This window comes from Hippichthys cyanospilos, chromosome 2 (assembly GCF_059441005.1).
Source record: "Hippichthys cyanospilos isolate Australia breed blue-spotted pipefish chromosome 2, RoL_Hcya_1.0, whole genome shotgun sequence".
NCBI lineage: Eukaryota > Metazoa > Chordata > Actinopteri > Syngnathiformes > Syngnathidae > Hippichthys > Hippichthys cyanospilos.
Genome location: NC_142370.1, coordinates 19,776,563 through 19,796,562, shown reverse-complemented (window position 1 = coordinate 19,796,562; position 20,000 = coordinate 19,776,563). Strand labels below are relative to the sequence as shown.

Below are 20,000 nucleotides of genomic sequence, written 5' to 3'. Positions count from 1 at the left end.
TGTTTGGTCGTTTTTTAAACAAGCAGTATCAAAAAGGCTTCAAGGCTGGATACAAATAATAATATTAAAATATGTAAATAAATAATTAAACATGCACCCAAGACATGGCAAAAACTTGGCACAGAGGCAACACATCTAACTTGTTGAGTGCAAACCAATGGACAAAATCAAGCGTTGCCACCAAGCACATCATTTACTTTGAGCAAATTTTAATCAATTAGCAGTCAAAATGTCAATTTTGATCATTTCAAACCGAATATTTAATTTTTTTGCCAATCCTGAGTTTTCAAAACGTGTCTCAAGTGACAGCTGGCACTGTATAGACGTATTATGAATCAGATAAGAAACATTGTAATTTCACACTGGTATCTCTTATATTAGGGAAGCTTTTGTCATGCAAACTTGTGGGAAACATTGCCCCCCGGTGGTAGGATGACAAAGTGCTTGATTTGACATGTAGGGTTAGAGTTAAATCAGGCTTTTTAAATGTTAATATCACAGAGGATCAGCTTAATTAATCATGGCAGCCAATATCATGATAGTGATTAAAATTCAATTAATTGAGCAGCCTTAGTAATGGAAGCGTAATGATCCCTAGTATCTGTATTGGGCCAATATTTTCATAAGTATATGTGATTCGTTTTCACAAAATCAGGCTTACTGTATGTCTCCGAAAATGAAAACTGAGATATTAGTATATGGACAATATTGTAATTCTACAACGTATTCCCTTTAAAAGGACATAAAATAGTTGGAGGTAGCGCAAAAATTGTTGGTTACAGAAATTTGAATGTTGCCAAGTCGAAAGTTTAGAGGAAAATGTGTTTAAAGTTTTGGCACATTCATCTTCCAATGGTGCGCATTATCTACTAATCTCTTACTGTATTTTCATACACTTTGGTTTTAATTTGAACTTTTTGACTGCAATGCAATACAATATGCAACGCATCACATGTGCATTCATATGTGCAGAAAAATACTTAAAAAAAACAACTTACATTTGGCACTAATTTACAAGTTCCTCGTACATGAATTTTAATTTTGTGTAAGGATTTTTTCCTGTATTCTTGCTCGAGACTAAGTAGCTGCAAACAGAGGCTTAGGCCTGAATTTTATATCACCTTTTGGTCCTAACAGAATGGTGAACGCTAAATCATGACCGGAGTGTATTTAAATGGGAAAAGAGGCCAGAAAGTATAATATTCATTTTTGTTTCTGCTTCTTTTCATTCCATTTTTTGCATTTTCATGTAAGCACATTTCCAGCCAAGCTGAACTGATTTTGGGACATTGTACACATCTCAAAACTCAGGACGCAGCGAAGCAAAATTGTGCAATTACAAGCAAATACCATTGCCGATCCGAGCATTTAATGCACGTTTGATTTCAAGCTCTTCATCATCACTGACTTCATCCGTTAGCGTGTTTCTGTTGTTCGTTAAAAGATAAAGTTTCTGTTGCTTGTGAGGGCTGAATTGTGAATGTAGCAGTTGTCTTATTAGTAAACGTGCATGGATTGTTATGGAAAATTTCTATTCCTAGCTGCTGGCTCGCCCCCCAAATGCAGTTTCAGTCAGACAACATCAACATACAGTATTAGTATCAGTGAATTTGACACAAAAAGACATATTATCAAGAAAAGTATCAGTGAATTTGACACATTTAGGAAAAAAACGGGCACATCAAGTACTATGAAAACCTTTCCTTTAGAATGACTCATCAGCTTCTGATATATACCTTATGCATGTGAAGTGAACTTTTACCTTACCCAACTGGTCAATTGTTGTTCAGCACAGCTATGCTTTGAAAAACATCGTTTCCTGATCACTTCAGAAGGTCAAAATGAACCTTTTTTTTTTTTTTTCGCCCCCTTTTGCAGTGATGGCATTGGTCCTCCTTAATTGTACCCTCTCACTGGCCTCAAATGCATTCAACCTGTTATCTGTGCAATAACAGAGCGTCAACAATAGTGTGTGAATGAAAGCGAGCGCGACTTAGTTAAGTCTGCGCACGCGCTCCTGTGGTGTCACCTGCCAGCCGAAGTAAAAGATTAATGCCCTCCTTCAGCCACAACGGCTGGGAGAGCACAAGAAATAATTTGATTTCTCCTTCCGTGTACATGCTGCTTCCCCACACTTCATTTTCTCACCTGCCTGAAAAGCATCCTCTTTGTTTCCCTCATCTTTGCAGCCGTTGAGAGAAGCCAACTCATGCCTTGATGTAAAGCCTAACAATGGCTCAAACACGCCAACACACCTCCATAAAACATCAGCAACAGAAAACACATGTCGCTCTGTGTTTTAGGTCAGGATGCTGCAAGAATGTGGCAACAACAAGAAACGCTCAACCTGGTACACCGTTGCCATGCCAACCCAGTAGGATAACAGCCCACCTTGTTAGGGCTGAGAAGATGGACAATAAGACCCCTACCCCACGCACACAGTTTTCACACACAAACGCATACACGCACACACACACACGCATTGCACTAGAAAGGCTATCACAACCTTAGGACATCAGATCAGTGTCAAAACACATGTAAAGGAGGCTTAATTAACCTCATTAACCTCTCGGGCTCAAATTAAGTTATAGTAGAATTTTTTGTTTCCTTCAGAGTACGAAATGGCTCATAAAATATTAAATGTAAACTTAAACCAAAATACCATTAGATTTTTCAGTAGCTATTAGACTTGTGTTAAGCACATTCTGAAACTGCATCACCGTCTAAACTGGACGTAATTCTGAAGATATTGATGAAGCAAAAACTAATGACTGCACCTACTTGTTGTTGCTGGAACTACAAAATGAAGAAGTATAAAATGAGGAATGAAGTATAGAACGAAGAAGAAGAAGTATATAATATTATTATTATTATATATTATATTGTGGCTTAAGAGAAACAAAACTGTTCTGGGCTAATATCTGCCACTGTTATCCCAAAAGAAACCTAATAAGTTAGTTAAATTGACAAAAAATGTATAACGTTCGCGTTTTGACCACTCTGGCTTGTTGGCGCAGCTTAAGTGCACCATCTCAACAATCAAAGGAGAGCATGTAACCATAGAGAGTGCTGGGCGTTACCATGACTCCCTGTCATCTGTAAAGCTCACCACCAGCATGTCTCATGTTTATCTTGTTGTTAGTGTGCGTGTGTGTGTGTGTGTGTGTGTGGTGATATTTTGCAAAGGGTTTACAGGCAAGAACACCACAATGCACCTTCCCAAGAGCGTGTGCCTGGCCGATCCACATAGTGTGTGTTTACATGTGTGCTTGTGCTTTTGTATGCCATTGACCGTCAGCGACCTGACCGCTGGCTGCACTCGTGATTAGGAGCAGATGGGGGCTGTGTGTGTGTGTTTGTAGAAGTGGGTAGGCGGTTGCTTCACTTAAGTGACGAATGGACACCAACACAGCAACAAAGACCCTCCTTAAGCCGACGTGTTTTCTTTTATTTGAGAGTAGAGCAAATGACAGTCGGAGAGCATCATCATGTGTGCGGAAAGTTCTGCTCCTCGTACTAACTTTGAAAAAGCCCCGAAAAGTCAAGTGAGTAAATGTGTTAATTCTCCTCACACTGGTCAAAAGCAGCAGTGGCTTACAATGTTCTGCCCCCCAATGGGCCTGAGCAATATATTTTTGTCATTTTAAAACAGCAACATTAGATTTATTATCCTTTATAGATACTGTCCAAAATAGTGCAAGCACAACATCAATATTAGTAATAACATTACCATTACTATTAATCGTAAAATATTTTAACTTTTTCATTTATTTAGTGCTCATTTCTTACATTATTTAATGTAATGGCGTCCACGTCTAATGACATCCGCAACTGCTTCGATTAAATCGTACCGTAATCAATTTGTCAAGCCAGAAAATAAAATGGTTAGCTAGCCTGTCCTATTTCTCAACAAAAACATATAAAAATTCAACGTAGCTGCCACGATTGGCAGGGCCTGTACGAAATGCTAGCGGCTGTTTGACAAGGAAGCAGGTGGCATTAATCAGATCTTTTAAAACCTCTCAACTTAACTTTGCATTGTGGATGCTGCTGTTAAGTCTTCGTTGTTCATCCAAAGCCAAATCAGAGTTTTGACTTGCCAAAAGTTTTTAGTAATAAAGTATTTACATTTAAACGTGCGTGGTCGACAAAATATCCCATCTGAGTCCAGACACTGTCACTACTTGATGGACAAAGGTGGTCTGAAATAATACTCTCAGCTGCGGTGTTGGTCTTCCTTTTTGAATTCTCTCCTGTTTTGAAAGTAGTTCCGGATTTGTAGGTCCAGATTTGCAATTTTCTCCGCTTGTGAATGTAATCTTCCATTTTCACTCAAGAATAATGCAATATAAAACGAACGAAGAAGATTATTGTTGTGAAGGTGGAGGTTCAGAAATATGGGCTCACAAGCGCCCTCTGCCAGGAGTCTGGTGTACTGTTAGCCAGAATCAGTGATTTTTTTTTCTTACTGAGGTTTTATGATTAAACTGTGGGCCTAAACAAATTACAGAAATACATTTCATACATCGTTATGATTCCGGAAAGTCAGATCATATAACCAGAGTGTACCAAAGAGATGAAAGCGTTTTATCCACAATATACAGAGAGCTAACGAAGGACTGCTAACACCGTGTAGTTTATAAGGGATTGTACCATCCACTGAGCATGGAACTGCACAACCTTTTAGTCATTACATTTTGCCACTTTTAATGACTAAAAAGGATTTTTATTTTGATTTGAAATGGAAAATAAATTAATAAGTATATAATAGAGCTGCACGATTATGGCCAAAATAATAATCACCATTATTTTGGACAATATTGAAATCACTATTATTCATCCTGTTTGGTCAAACATGTCTATTTATTACGCTTATTTTAAACAAGCAGTATATAACCACGGCTTCAAGAATTGATACTTACAAATAGTAATAATAATAATAATAAACTAAAATAAAAAGGACTAACTAACCCTTTCTTCTTTACAAGACTGGTATGTGAGGCTCCGCCTCTCCAGCCTCCCCTGACTGCACGTCACTGATGACAACATGTCAAAGTTCAACATGTTACATGTTACCACATTACCAGGAGTGTGCTCTTAGCTAAAATACAGCCAGTACGATGTGGAAGAAAATGACTCAAAAATGGTCAAAATACTGCACAAAAGGTAAGAAATTTAAGCACAAGCTATGAATGTTAAATTTTAGGCAAACCCAGTTTAAAATCAGGATAATCTATCGCTGTCAAAAAAACTTCCACAGGATTTATTCTTTTAGAATCAAACATTGAAATAAATGTTTGTTGGGTTTTTTACTTTAGATTAAAATAAACTCATGATCATAATCGTCCAGAATGGCTATTGGAAAATAACAAACAAACAAACAAACACAAACAAAAGACTTTTGGCGATATTACCCAGGCCAACAACACTTTAAACTATTATTTGGAACAAAGAAGAGTCAGCGGAACAAAACAAACGTCTCCTGTATTTACTTCTTGTCACTATTGGACACAGTCATGTGACAAATTTTACGAGAGAGATGACTGGCAGCAGTAAAACTGACTCTTGCACAGAAAGGAGAATGTGGAGTTGTAATCTGTGCAGTGTCTGTCCACAACACTAATGTAAAGAAGCAGAGCATAGTTGGTATTGTGCAGTATGAATGGGCCATATTTTAGAGTGAGGGACATTTCAAGTAACAAGGAAACCCAACTCGTGTAAAGCAACAGAAACGGAGCTCGAGAGCTTATTAGTTGAAGAAACTTTTTAGTGGGATGAGCGTTATTAGTTAAAAGTCTTCAAACTCAACAGCTACATTTACCAGTGCAAACCTGGCAGCTATGTGGAAAAGCGGATACACTAGCTTTTTATTGAATCTTAATCCTGCATTGAATCCTCTTATTAAATTCAAATCCATGTAAATCCCTTAATCAAACTTGATTAGATTTCATTTGAATCGGCTAAATATATATTAAAAAAAAAAAAAAAAAAACTTCAGTTATAAATTCCAAGATTCACTTCTTTAATCAGATCTTTAATCACTTTTTGTTGACTAAGACTGCAGATATGGTGGTGTGTTTAAGAGGTGGTCTAATTACTGTTCATAGCCCTTTAGCCATTCTCTGACAAGATAACATGCTGTTTAAATGGATGTGACACAGCAAATGGCTTGTGATTTCAGCTTCATTTGTGTGGATGCATACAATTGTGACGATTATATACTGTATAAAATATTCCACCGCGGTATGGTGGCAGACAGGTTAGCACGTCTGCCTCACAGTTCAGAGTCCCGAGTTCAATTCCAGCCCCCCCCAATTGTCCTTAGGTGTGATTTGGTTGCGTGAATTGTTATTTGTCCCTGTGTGCCCTGCAATTGGCTGGCAATCAGTTCAGGGTGTCCCCCGCCTACTGCCCGTGGACGGCTGGGATAGCCAGCGACCCTAGTGAGGAAAAGCAGCTTTAGAAAATGGATGGATGGATGGATGGATAATTTAATATGCATAAACACAGTAATATTCGCAACGCTTGTATGTATTTGCTAATAAACAGCACATTTTTTAAATGTTGAAAGAATAACCCATTTTATGTTCTTTTATCATAAAATCAGTCAGCCAAACTTATGCTGCACCACAAATGAGTTTTTTTACACTTAGCAAAGATATCAACACTTGCGTTCAGTGATGTTGAAACCAACATGCCCACGCCCTTCTACCAGCACATGATTTTTCTGTGTCATTCTCAAAGATGAGCATGAGAAAGCCATATCAAAAAGACCATTCTGGACACAGTGGACCCTCTACTGTTTGAATATTGTCAGAACCGGTCCACCGATGATGCAGTCAACACAGCCAGAAAGACATGTATGTAAGAATGCTCTTCAGCAATTACGGCTCCGCATTCAACATAGTCATCTCTCACAAACTGACAGATAAACTCCTTAGACTTAGTCTGGCACCCCGCCTCTGCGACTGGGTGCTGAATTTGCTCTTACCGCACATCCAGCATCAAACCTGTAAGCACAGGGACACCCCAGAGCTGTGTGCTGAGCCCATTGCTTTACACACTCTTCATGTATGACTGTGTCACCTCCCAGAACAACACCTGCATATGTAAGAATGCAGACGACACTACAGACATTGGGCTGATCACTGGTGGGGTTGAAACAGTATACAGGAAAGAGGTGGCCTTACGGTCTGTTGTCACAGCAACAATCTCCACCTCAACGTAGACTGACCACAAGCAACATGTCACCCTTAGGCACGTCAGGACCAGAGATCGTCAATCTTAAATGTATTGTGTATGTGAAAAGATTAACAAGAGTACCAAGCCGTCTTTTGTCGAATAAGCAAAAGGAAGGAAAAACAAGTTCAGTTTTGAGTCAGAGGAAACATATCAAGGAGGGTCTTCAAAATGGAACTGTACCTGGATCTCAGGGTTAAAATGCCGAAAACAAATGCAGGCTGTGTACCGTTAAAATTGCACATGAAAAATGTAGAGATTCATACATGCCGTTACTTTAAAGGAAGCAAGCTGCACAGTAGTACACTAAATGACGGCAGGTGGGTGTGATTAAAAACCCTTTGCTGAACTTTGAGCTCACATTGGTCACACTTGCCAAGCATCAAAGTGCAAGTTCTCGAAAACAACAACTCTTCCTGGAGCGACTCGCATCTCCAAGTGAGGACGCCTCATTAACAAAAATGATGCATTCTTGTCTGGATGGTTAAAAAAAAAAAACAACAACAAAAAAAACAACCCTGATAAAATAAAGATGTCCTTGGCTGTCACCTTAAGCTAACCCCGGAGACACAGGGAGCAGGATGGCCAAAATTGTGGATCCCACCCTCCTGCATGTCAGCCTGACTTTATAATCACGGCAATAATCAACAATAATTAAATCCACGGGAAAAGATGCTTCTAGAGCAGGATGATGTAAAAACACTGTTTAAAGGGATGAGTATAAGCAGCTTTAAATATTACATCCATAGAAGAAATTTATTAACGCTGAGGTGAAAGGTGTCTGCAATGGAGTGCACAGTAGGAACACACCAGAAATTGTGGCGAGACTTCAAAATAAACATGAACATATTAAATACTGAATGGACACGAATGCTTGTACAGTATTTTGTATTGAAGGCTTTTATTTTGAAGCTGTTTCCAGAAAACATGACAGGACAACGGCTGACTTTATACTGCACCACCTGTTGTGGGAGAGTCACAGGTCGCCTCAAGACTGCCTTGTATTCACACATACACATATATATTTTCGCATATTGTGCCTCAAGTTTCATGTACAATGGGCAACTTAAATGTTGGATGGGGCCATAATTTACTGATTACCATTACGAAGAGACTACAAGAGACTGCACTTGTTAGGGATGTAGCTAGATGTAGTGGAATTACACATGAGATGATATCAGATTCTGAGGGTATGATAACGTAGAGCAAAAATATCACAGTATCGCTGTATCACAGTATTGAAATTACAACTCCAAAATATATAATTGTAAAATCTTTTTTGGTAAATTGCCATTTTCCTACATTATGAAAACAGTTTTGTTTTTAAACAAAATATGTAATACAGAACGTGTTACAATTAAAAACATTTGCCAAGCTTAAAAAAATGTCAATAAAATCAAAAACAGAGCTTCAGTGAGCAACACTGGTTTTGCTCACCGTACGTGTACGGTACATTAACTGTTTTGGATTCAACACATTCAATTTTAAATGAAATAATTTAGTACAAAATAACATTTTAAAGAATGATCAAATTCAGCTACTATGTGTATCCATCACACATCAGAAGTACAATGTGGATTCTGTAATTTTATGTTGACTACCCCTGCCCCCACACACACACAAAGAAGCTACCTCTGTTATGGCAAGCGGATGAGATCATAGAACGTTAATCTGCGTTTATTTGCCACGCCGTATGGCGTTTGAAACTCCGCTTTTCACGCCAAGTAACGTACGAGATCGATACCGAAAGACCGCTTCAGATGGCTAGTTGTGACCAATGTTCATGTTGGAAAACATCAGACAGTGTTTGGAACGGTGCATTTTACGCTTGAGACCGAATGGCATGACTAACGCTGCTGGTGCTTGTTAATGTTCCAAATGCCGTCTGGGTGGTCTTGTGGTGAGATTAAAATGAGATCAATTATTACAGATCTTAATCTTGAAAGTTTAAATCTATTGACAGCACGAGTGAGAAGATGGTATTGGTGCACCTTTCCACTAAAGAGGAGCGAGTGAGAGTGTGGATCTAATAGGCTCTCTCCTGGGTGAGGTAATTAGCCGGCAGAGGGGTGAGGAAAGATACAATTCTTCTCACTTGTGGAGCACACCATACATTAAGAAGGCAGGAGGTAGTGGAGCAGCACAGCTCAGCTCTCATGCACTCAAGCAGGTGTCTCAGCTCCCACTGGTATGCCCCCTCCAAACCGACCCCCGCCAGCTCAGTCTGCTTAACTCAATAACATCCACTGCCTCATTTCTTAACCCGCTGCCTCCTCCATAACTTCCTGCTGCTTCCTCTTCATCCAGTCCACTAGTTCTGGTCTCCTCACCTCACGCCTTCCCTCGCTCGGCCAATCTCCACATTCTAAACAAAAAACTAAGGGCTCGCACCGTTTGCCCAAAGTGCCACCCCGATAACGACAATAATGTTAAATGTGCATGTGGAGAACAAGAGGGCGATAGATACACCCTTAAATCGACCGTTTGCTCTCGAAAGATCTTGAGCACATACAGCGTAGTGTGAGCATGTACGCAAAAAGATGCTCAGGAGAATCACACATGTAAACCAGACCCCCACCCAGGACGCTTGATGTGTAATGAGAGAAACGATCAGTGGAAAGAATGGGCTCTTCCCACCCCACTGCTCAGCAGTCAAAGTGCCGCTTGCAGGATCTATTTATACATTTTCTGCTCGTCTGATTATCTTTACTGTGGAGCTGTGAGTATGAGAGAGAGAGAGAGAGAGAGAGAGTATGGCACAAGCTCAAGAACATTCCTGCCCTTCTCTCCCCATGCCTTCCTCTGCTGCTTTGCTCTCTGTCTACTCCCATCCCCCTCTCACGCCTGTCTCCTCCCTCTCAATACCCTCCCCCCCTCAGCCTTTTCCTGCTCCCTCCCTCCCTCCCTACGCTAAGCAGACTATATGCAGCAAGACACAAATACATTGGGGATAAAGAAACGACGAAATACTGGAGGAGCCTGGTCTGTGTGTTGGGGGGGGGGGGGGGGGGGGGGGGGGGGCTTTGCACTACATGGAAGGAAAAAAACTGAGTAAAGGATGGCATAACCGAAAATGAAAATTAATCGTGGAATAGGGAGGAGGAGAGGAAGGTGATTGGGCGTTCCTCAGTCTTCTCCTGCTGAGGTCAAAAGTTTACCATGGTCTTAATTTCACCTTTCCGCAGCCAATCAGAGGGAGGCTACGGCATGGAAGAGAATGTTGACCCACACAAAAAAGATCCACTAACAATGCTTAGATTTCAAGTCAATGGTTGTTTTGTTCACTGGTTAAACTATTCCTTACGCTTTTTCTAAAAACAAGACTATCTTTACCAAGTGACGAGGTTGGCACACCCCTTTTAGTACCAGCATGATGGACAGCAAATGTGTGTGTAAGTATGTGAGAGGAGCATGTGTGTCTCCAAAGCTGGAGAGGCTGCAGTTTGATCATGGCATCGGAGATGGGAGGGGCAGCTCCGCTAAGTAAGCCAACAGAGAGTCAGTACTGTTGAGTGGAAATGCTTCAAGCCTCCAAAGAGATCCAATGTGTGTATGTGTGTGAATTTTCAATAGCCTCTCCACCACATCATTGTGCTTGTGTTTGATTAATTAACAGGCACAGACACGGACGATGCACCCTGTTGTTCAATTCTGCCATCAACTGTAAAACTGGCTGCCACCCTCCCTCACACGAAGAGAAAGGAGAAGGGAAAGAAAGACTGGCAGAATGAAAAAGAGCGAGAGAGAAAGCTAGACAGACAGAGACAGAGAGGGAGACAGAGACAGAGCGAGAGCAAGCGAGAGCAAGCGAGAGAGAGAGAGAGAGAGAGAGAGAGAGAGAGAGAGAGAGAGAGAGAGAGAGAGAGAGAGAGAGAGACGCACTGTGCGATCAATGTTCAACATGTGTTGAGATTAGCTCGGGGGAAGTTTGTTTGCTTATTATCATATGCTTAGATATGTCTATTTATTCCAAAAACCTAAAAAATGTAAAATAGAGCACCAAAAAGCACAGGATGGTTTGATTCAATAAAGGACCCATATCATAGTATTTTAAACTTTCTACAGTTAAATAAATGCATATACAGTCAATAATGAAATCTTACCTTTAACACACTGGTAACGTAGCTTATATGATTTTTTTTTATTTTTTTTTTTTTGGGGGGGGGGGGGGGGGGGGGGCATTTCTAAGTGAAATGTCTCCTTGATGATACCACGCCTCTTACTGTGTGGCTACCGTGCCCCTTTCATGACTTTGTTTGAAAGTCTGACCTATCACGAAAAAGAAGCAAAGAAAAAAGCTAACCATAACCTTGGCAATGTATGTGTGCAACTGTCAATGTCAAGAAATTCAAACGTAGATGTAAACACACATTGAGAAAAGTAAGTTAGTAGCAGAAGAAAAATGCCCAGCATGAATGTACTATTTATTCAATGCACATGGTTAATTTCTGTACATTGAAGCTAATGTGTACTTACAACTATGGCCTTCGCATCGGCACAATTGTGGGAACTGCGCCACCTTTCATTTGTAATTTTATGATGAAACCAGTCACTCTTGTATTGGCAAAGGTTCACCATGCAATCCTGATTTAACCACAATCACAAATGCTGATGTGCTCCCATATTTGGGTTTCCCGTTTGGTGTTTTCTTAAGTGTGGAATTAACCATGGCGCATGACGGCGCAGCAGATCTTTCAAGTCCTGCATAAAGTTGGCGGACAACAGTGTAACGGCAAGCATGATGCAGTGCACCAGTTGTCCCATGGATTCCTATTCTGAGAATATGTGGGAGCGACAATGAGCATGACAATGTGCCTTTAATGAGAATCTAACAGTACACCCTGGTACTCATGTGAGTAACCCATGAAAAAAAAATGTTGTGCAACCCTATGTCCTTCAGAAAAACAACTGTGGTCTACAGTTTGAATTTTATGGGACACAAATATTTAAATATTTATCCCGAAATCACGTTGTCTAAGGTCACAATTTTGGTCCAAAACCTATTCATTGTTCAACGCTAGCAGCAGAGGTTAGTAATGAAAGAATACAGTATAGGGGAAACAGCTTTTATGACAGCAAAATGTTTTACTGTAAACTTTTATCTTTTTGGGCAAAAGGCCTTATGTCACATGGAGGTTTAAAGCTAACACAGGAACTGGGCACTTGAACACTTGTAATGCAAGTCAAATGAATCTCAAATGCTCTGTACAAATCACCTTGTGACACAACAACCACAAAACGATACCATCATCCTTTACTGAGACAATCTGAGTGAAACTCAAGCTTTCAGAAAACATGTCCATAACCCTTTTCAAAAGCGCACATTGTCATGGGATCTCGATCTCATAGTCCATAGACTGACTTTCTCATCTCTGTGTAGATTAAGTGTGTCACGACAAAGGTTAAAAGGAGATCAAAACACTCAGGGAAAACAGAACTGAAAAGATTCAAAATCATGTGGACTGTGCATCATCTTGCAATGACTTAATAGTCTCGGTCACTGCCATGCCAACCAAAGATAATCAATATAAATTGTCTAAAATATTAGGGGTGCACACTCCCGATTTGCAACAGCCCACGTGCAGTTTGAAAAGGCTAAGGCAAGGGGAATATTCCTCACCCTTGCCATGTTGGTGAAAAGCCATATTTTATATATATATATATATATATATATATATATATATATATATATATATATATATATATATATATATATACACACACACACACACACACACACTATGTTTTTTTTTCTATGTCAGTGGCAATTAGCAAAAATTAGATCGACAGTTATGTATGTTGCATACCCTAACACATGAGAAGGTTCTGAGGCACAGACTGCCACGTGACATTGCCTTATATATGTCCCCTAGTGTCATTTTTGACATGTTTATAGGTATGCATTCTCATCCTGCGCTTATTCCATGCTTGAAGCACCACCTTGGGCAGTCTGGAGGGGCAAAGTAAAACCACTAGGAAATGAGGTCGCAGGGGGCCTTCTTGAAACACAATGACTTCTTGTGATTGTCTTAATAACTATAACCTAACCTTGGTTAAAAAAAAAAAAAAAAAAAAAAAAAGAGAAAATAAAGTCAAAATGTGAAATACAATGCAGGAAAGACGTTAATTCAGACGTTGCTTTGGTCAGCTTGCTTCTTTTAATGAAAATATTCTAGAACTAACTTGGTTAACAAAAGCTCCTCTGGTTGCTAACACCCAACTGATTCCACCCTCCCACTTGCCCCACTATATTAAGAATATGTTTGATATATATACATATTTTACATTTTAGGTTAATTTCCAAATGTGTCATTGTCTTACCTTTATCTCTGTAAAATTCCAGTATCATTTTCTTCTTTGAGCTTCAAAATTCTAAATAGAGTTGATATTACTAATTGCTTTGATCAGACAAAATCCAAATGTGTTGAGTATTTTCGAAGCGACGTAGTAAATGGTGCAGTGGGAACAAACAGATGTATCTTGGTCACCTCCCTCACTATTTGTGAGCCATAAAGTCTGATGAGTTCAGGCTTTATTCTTACAAAATCAAAGAACAGGCTTATATGCTCGGTGGCTGTGCAGTAAAAGAATGAGAAAGGTGCCGCTGTAAAGCTGTGCGCTCTTGTACGCCCCCTTGAGTGTGGGTGCCACCACTGGGACAAATAACCACTAAAAGAAAACCTTGGCTAGATGAGCACATTCAGATTATTAGCTGGGATAGCCCAACAATCTCACTTTTTTGTCATTGTCAACAGTGGTTTGGGTTGTATGGAGGATGACAAAGCAAAGGCGAAGTATACAGCCATCGTAGTAGAGTGAAGAATGTTCAGGTGCATCACCGGATGCAATATTAAACTACATATTTCCGGAGTAAAACAAGAAAAAGACATACTGATATTTTAAGATCTTTGAGCAATAATCTCAGTAATCCTTTTTTTTTTTTTCCACTTACTGATAGATCCACTGAAGTAGTAAGAGCACTTGACAGTTTCCTTACATGCCAATACTCTGCACAACCCAGTTCTTTGCTGAACACCATTGGCCAGAGGCAAAGGTCAACTTGCAAGTCAATTATTAATGAATGACTTGTTTTCTTTTCCTCTCTGCCCCACTGCTCAGTGTTCTCTCCTCTGTCTCTCCTTCTGATTAGTGTTTAGTCATGCTGCCCTCCAGCCACACTTTCTTCTTCTACCAACCTTTGTATTTACCTTGTTCGTAAGTGGAGAAATGTTTAGTCTTAGTGGATGAAGGAGGAAGTGGCTGCTATCAGCCTTTGTGCAGAGTGCACATTTAAAATAAAATCAGGTATGAAAGCACCCCTCTTAAGTGCAAACGGTGAAAAAGACAAACTAGCATATCACAGCTCACAGTCAATGATCCACTATACCTACATATGTACAAACGCTCCAGAAAATGGATGGATGGATGAGGACATACACAGCTTTCAATTATCAAAGACAGGCAGCTGGTAATAAACCATTGAGTCCAAATGATAAAAGCAAATAGATATGCCCCAGTCATTAGCTACTCAATTGACACATTAAACAGTGTGCTCACAGTTGAGACAAAGGATCTCCTTGCAGTGCTCACAATTAGAAAAGAAATTCAAATAGGCTATATAGAAAAAATGCTACTTCAACAAGAAAATGTTTAATAACTGGTTTTCAATCTTTTTTTTCCTTACATTTATGGGGTCACCTCTTTGATATCGCCACAACAACAAGCTCATTCATTGAAAAAAATAACTCGTGGCCTGTACCTCATTTGAGGATGTAGGGACTGAACTACCCTTTGTCTTCAAGGGCAACACGTTGACAGAGTGGTTAGCGCATCCGCCTCGCAGTTCAGAGTCCTGAGTTCAATTCCAGCTTATTCTGGCCTTCCTGTGTGGAGTTTGCATGTTCTCCCCGAGCCAGCGTGGGTTCTCTCCGGGCACTCCGGCTTCCTCCCATACTCCAAAAATGAGCACGGCAGAGGGATTGGACACTCTAAATTAGAGATCGACTGGTATGGGTTTGTCAGCATCAATACCTTTACTGATTCTTAGTAGTTAGAGGAGGTTGATAACTGATATTTGGAGCTGATATTCATTTGCAATAAAAGTGTAAAAATTGGTGTAAAAATTTTGAATAATGCAAACACAACTTCATTGGAATATCTAAAGCAGTGGTCCCCAACCTTTTTATCACCACAGACCGCTCAACGCCATACATTTATATTGCGGACCTGGGGGGTGCTGGCTGCTCTAAGAACCACATCATCCTTCTCACTATGCATGTAATATCAACAGTGCCCAGAAGCGGCGCCAAAAAAAACAAAGATCAAGCACAAACGTATGAACTGTTAAACTAAATCATCTCCAAAGCATTATTTTGGGTGCAGCCCACGCGGCCCGGTAACAGTTGATCCACGGACCGACCGGCACCGGTCCGTGGACCGGTGGTTGAGGACCACTGATCTAAGGCATGTTTATTGAAACACACAAATAGAAAATAATTGTTCCAAAAGTGCCTGAATTTTTCTAGACTCAGAAACATACAGAGTTGAATAAAAGGATAAATAAATAGCTCTCTGAATTTTTTTTAAAGTAAAATTTAAATGTGTAGTGTTGGCAGCGATGAACTTGCCACATCTATATGACTTGCTGATTCAACTTCACATTTCTTCTGATCAGATTTATATAAGTCAGGATAATGAATCCTGAGACGGGACCACAGGTTGGAGGTGTTTTGATGTTTTGCTACTGTTGCTCCCATGCTGATTTCACCATAGCATGTTTTGCACACAGCCTTCCCTGGTGTTGTTGACCAAATGAAATATTGCACCACTTAGGTACGTACATCCATCTGTAGCAACGGTGTGAAAAAAAATAAGTGATAAAAGCATTAAAGGTGGGGCCACATGCTGACTTATGCTCAACTCAGCTTGCTTTATTTATTGCAGCATTTAGGATGCCTCAAGTTGATTTCATTATTAAATGTTAGATTTGAACCCTGTCATTCAAAACTGTTTTGAGATACGGTCACTTCTGCTCAGTTTTTATTTTCTTCATATTTCGAACATTGCTAAGCAAATAAAAGAAACAAAACAAAACAAAACAAAAGACAAAAAAAAAATACAAATAAAAACTTGAAATGTCAAATTTTCCATTTGAACCAAACAACATGAAACACTAATGCTCGTTAATAAGGCTGCTCAGATATTGCGCTTCTCCGGAACACATACAAGAACTGACTACAGACAACTTGAATGGGAGAAGGAAGCCTTAAATATGACTACAATGACAAACAAAGGAAATGTTATCTTGGTATCAAAATGTTCTTTTTCTGCTCTTTGCCCTCCTACACTGCCGCCAAATTGCTTTCATTGTCTTGACTTCGCCTCAAGGTAATGTGTTGTAACATTTTTATGTGGTGATTTTGAAGCGCTTGGAATGAATTACATATAAAATACGATTCACAGTGTGAAAAAAATCATGATACGAAAGCCACTCCAGAGCAGATTGATTTAAAAAAAAATCAAACTAAATATTACGAAAATAAGGCATTTCAAAACCTTTGTAATACAGTAATATATTATCGCTCAGCACTAAAAGCTAAGCAGCCTCCACCTTAGCCAGCAGGTTGAACCACTGTCCGAGTCCATCCTTGTTCGCACGCAGGAATATTACTAAAGCGGTTAGGATTATGTAAAAGTTATGATATTTCCAAACTGATTCAATTAAGAGTGCCAAGTGAAGCATTAGAGTGCTCTGGTTTGACAACACAGAAAGATACATATTCCATTTGACTAATATATTAATTGTGTTCTTTTGGCATATACTTTAAACACAATTATAAAGTTGGTTAACTGTATGCAATGACGGTGGACTGATCTTTGAAGTTGACGCTTTGCAAGCAGGTTGAAAATTGCTTATGGCAGGTCGCAACTTCCTGGGAATCTCTCTATGATATACGTGTACATGTGACTATGGAGATTTTCATGCACAAAAAACAGTGAATTAGGCTCTAACCAAAGTGCTGAATTACACGGATGAGGATAAAGCGTAGTTTGCAAATTGGAAATAAAAAATCATTGGCAGTAAATTTTGTTGGATCACAATAGCTTTTCATTTCTCTTTTTTTTTTTCCACAACAAACTTCAAAGTCCTGTGAGATGTGAAACATAGTAAACAACAGTGACAGTCTCTTTGGAAAAGGGGAGAAGAATGTTATTATTAAGTTCATTCGAAATGAGAAAAAGATGCAGAGATTGTGTCCTCTGGGGTGTTTTTAACAGTCATTGTTTGGGTTTCTCAAGGTGATAAATCAAATTTGGGCATGCTTCTGTATGTCTCGTTGGCTGTGCATTCCATGTTATTAGGAAAAGAATTGTGTACCCTACTCTCAGTAAGTACTTTTGGTTTAATTTTTAAGGCAAGATGGCTAAAAAGCTGAAGATCGTACTGTGTTAAAAATTTGCAGTTAGATTTTGAATTTTAAAAAATTTACAGTTTTAGTATTTCAAACTACTTTTACTGAAAATGATGCCGTAAAAAACTTAACTAACACAAGCTGCTGTCAGCTGCACTTGCTGCTAACAGCCACTTGACGTCCACCCTTTGAGCTCGTCCCGTTACGGTAATTAATAAAAGTAAAAATACGGCCGATATAAAAATGCACATCTGTGTGCCAAAAACACGGTTTATGTGAGTGACAGATCAATCTTCCTTGAATGGTGTCAAAAAAACCTAAAAAATCTATGCACACCGACCTTTGACCGTTTTTGGGAAGAGGGTGTGTTTTATAATTGGGGAATTGTGATATTTCCATTTTATGTAAATAAAAAATTTAGCCAAACGAATCCCCCTCATTTCTCATAAAATTCTGCTAAACAATTATTCATCTATATTATATATATTATATATTCATTTATATTATATACAGTATATTCATCTATATTATATACATATATATATACACATATATATATATATATACACACATATATATATATATATATATATATATATATATATATATATATATATATATATATATATATATATATACACACACATATATATATATATATATATATATTCATCTATATTATATACAGTATATTCATCTATATATATATATCTATATATCTATATCTATATATAGATATATATCTATATATATATATATATATATATATATATATATATATATATATATATATATATATCTATATATATATATATATCTATATATCTATATATCTATATATATATATATATACATATATATATATATATATTATATATATACACACATACACACATGTGGACAAAATTGTTGGTACCCCTCAGTTAAAGAAGGAAAAACCCACAATTCTCACTGAAATCACTTGAAACTTACAAAAGTAACAATAAATAAAAAAGTATTGAAAATTAAATAATCAAAATCAGCCATCACTTTTGAATTGCTGATTAACATAATTATTTAAAAAAACAAACTAATAAAACAGGCCTGGACAAAAATGATGGTCCATTTTTGGACTCTGCGGCAGAGCGGCAGCAGAGGGGAAGGCGGGATGGCAGTGAACAGAGTTGAGGTGGTGGTCACGTAATAGACGGGTTCAGGCAGAGTTTAAGCTGCTGCCTCACTGGGCTGCATCTGGTAACATTTACCTCAACTTCTGTCCAGTAAACGTGTGTATGCGTGTGTATGTGTGCGTGTGTGTGTACAGAACAGCTAAAAGACAAAAATCTAAAAAACAAGGCGGTTTATTCTGCATGATTGACCATATTGTTATTATATGACATAATTCAGCTTTTTTTTTTGTTGTTGTTAAGAGAGGGACTCAAGTTTGTTTATGCCTTTACAATAATATGTTCTATGTGGCATAAAAATGACATTCGCAAGCTGAGCCTTGAGAGACTGTGAGGAAGTGAAAAAATGGCTGCCTGCTGAGATGAATTAAAACGTTTGGATTTGTTTGCTTAATTCATTACTCACAGATTTTTTTTTTGAATAAGAATGCCATGTTTGGACAAAATTGTTTTGTTTTTGTTTTTTTTTAACTTGGCCTGCCTTTCAATATTTTCTTTTTTCGCCTCTTAAAAGTCAGTTAATAGTCAATGTCTACTACAGCAGAGATTAATGCAGCGGCAGTAGACGACAGGTTGAATATGTTGAATACAAACACAAGATGGACATACACCCATTACTACTAAGTTCGTCAGCGATAAAGACAAGAATAATATATTAGTTAGGTGCATATTGTGCGTGACACCGAAAGAGTTGTTCACAGATTTATAGTTGTGCCAAAGTAACGTGAAGTTAGCCAACAGAAAACACGCGGAGAATTGCGAGTGGGGATACAACAAAATCCACTCTCTTGCTCTGGGATGCAACTTCCACCTCAAGAGGTTAGGAGATTCATGGTGGAGTATGTCGTACGTAGAAGATATGCTACCGCTTTCCACAGTGTATTCAGCAGCATTTGGAAACCTTGTCAGCAAGATCCCTGTCGCAAATAGCAATATTTAAAATAGCTAATGCTGATTTTCACTGTACAATTGCTATTTCTCACCTACAAATATTTGTGATCAATATGTATCAAGATGAACCATACAAAAACTTACGTTAAACAGTACGTTAAACACAATAACGATGATGTAGCCTAGCTGCTAACATTAGCCCCACTAAAACCATCTATTTTTGAAAGGTCTGTCCTTAAACTAGTTGACTGAACTTGAATTTGAATATTAACATTAAAATTGTGGAAGTTTG

General features: G+C 38.6%; 1 protein-coding gene across 2 annotated transcripts in view; it reads right to left on the bottom strand.

Moving 5' to 3' along the window:
• LOC148427753 (nuclear receptor coactivator 3-like) overlaps positions 1 to 20,000 on the bottom strand; it is a 49,210-nt gene that overhangs the window by 20,488 nt on the left and 8,722 nt on the right. The window contains exon 1 of one of the 2 annotated variants that reach the window (XM_088407539.1): positions 13,561 to 13,717. The exons of the other annotated variant lie outside the window; for it this stretch is intronic. The gene's annotated coding sequence lies outside the window, so the exon portion shown is untranslated. Of the gene's footprint in view, positions 1 to 13,560; positions 13,718 to 20,000 lie in introns of those variants that run through there. 2 annotated transcript variants of the gene reach the window in all.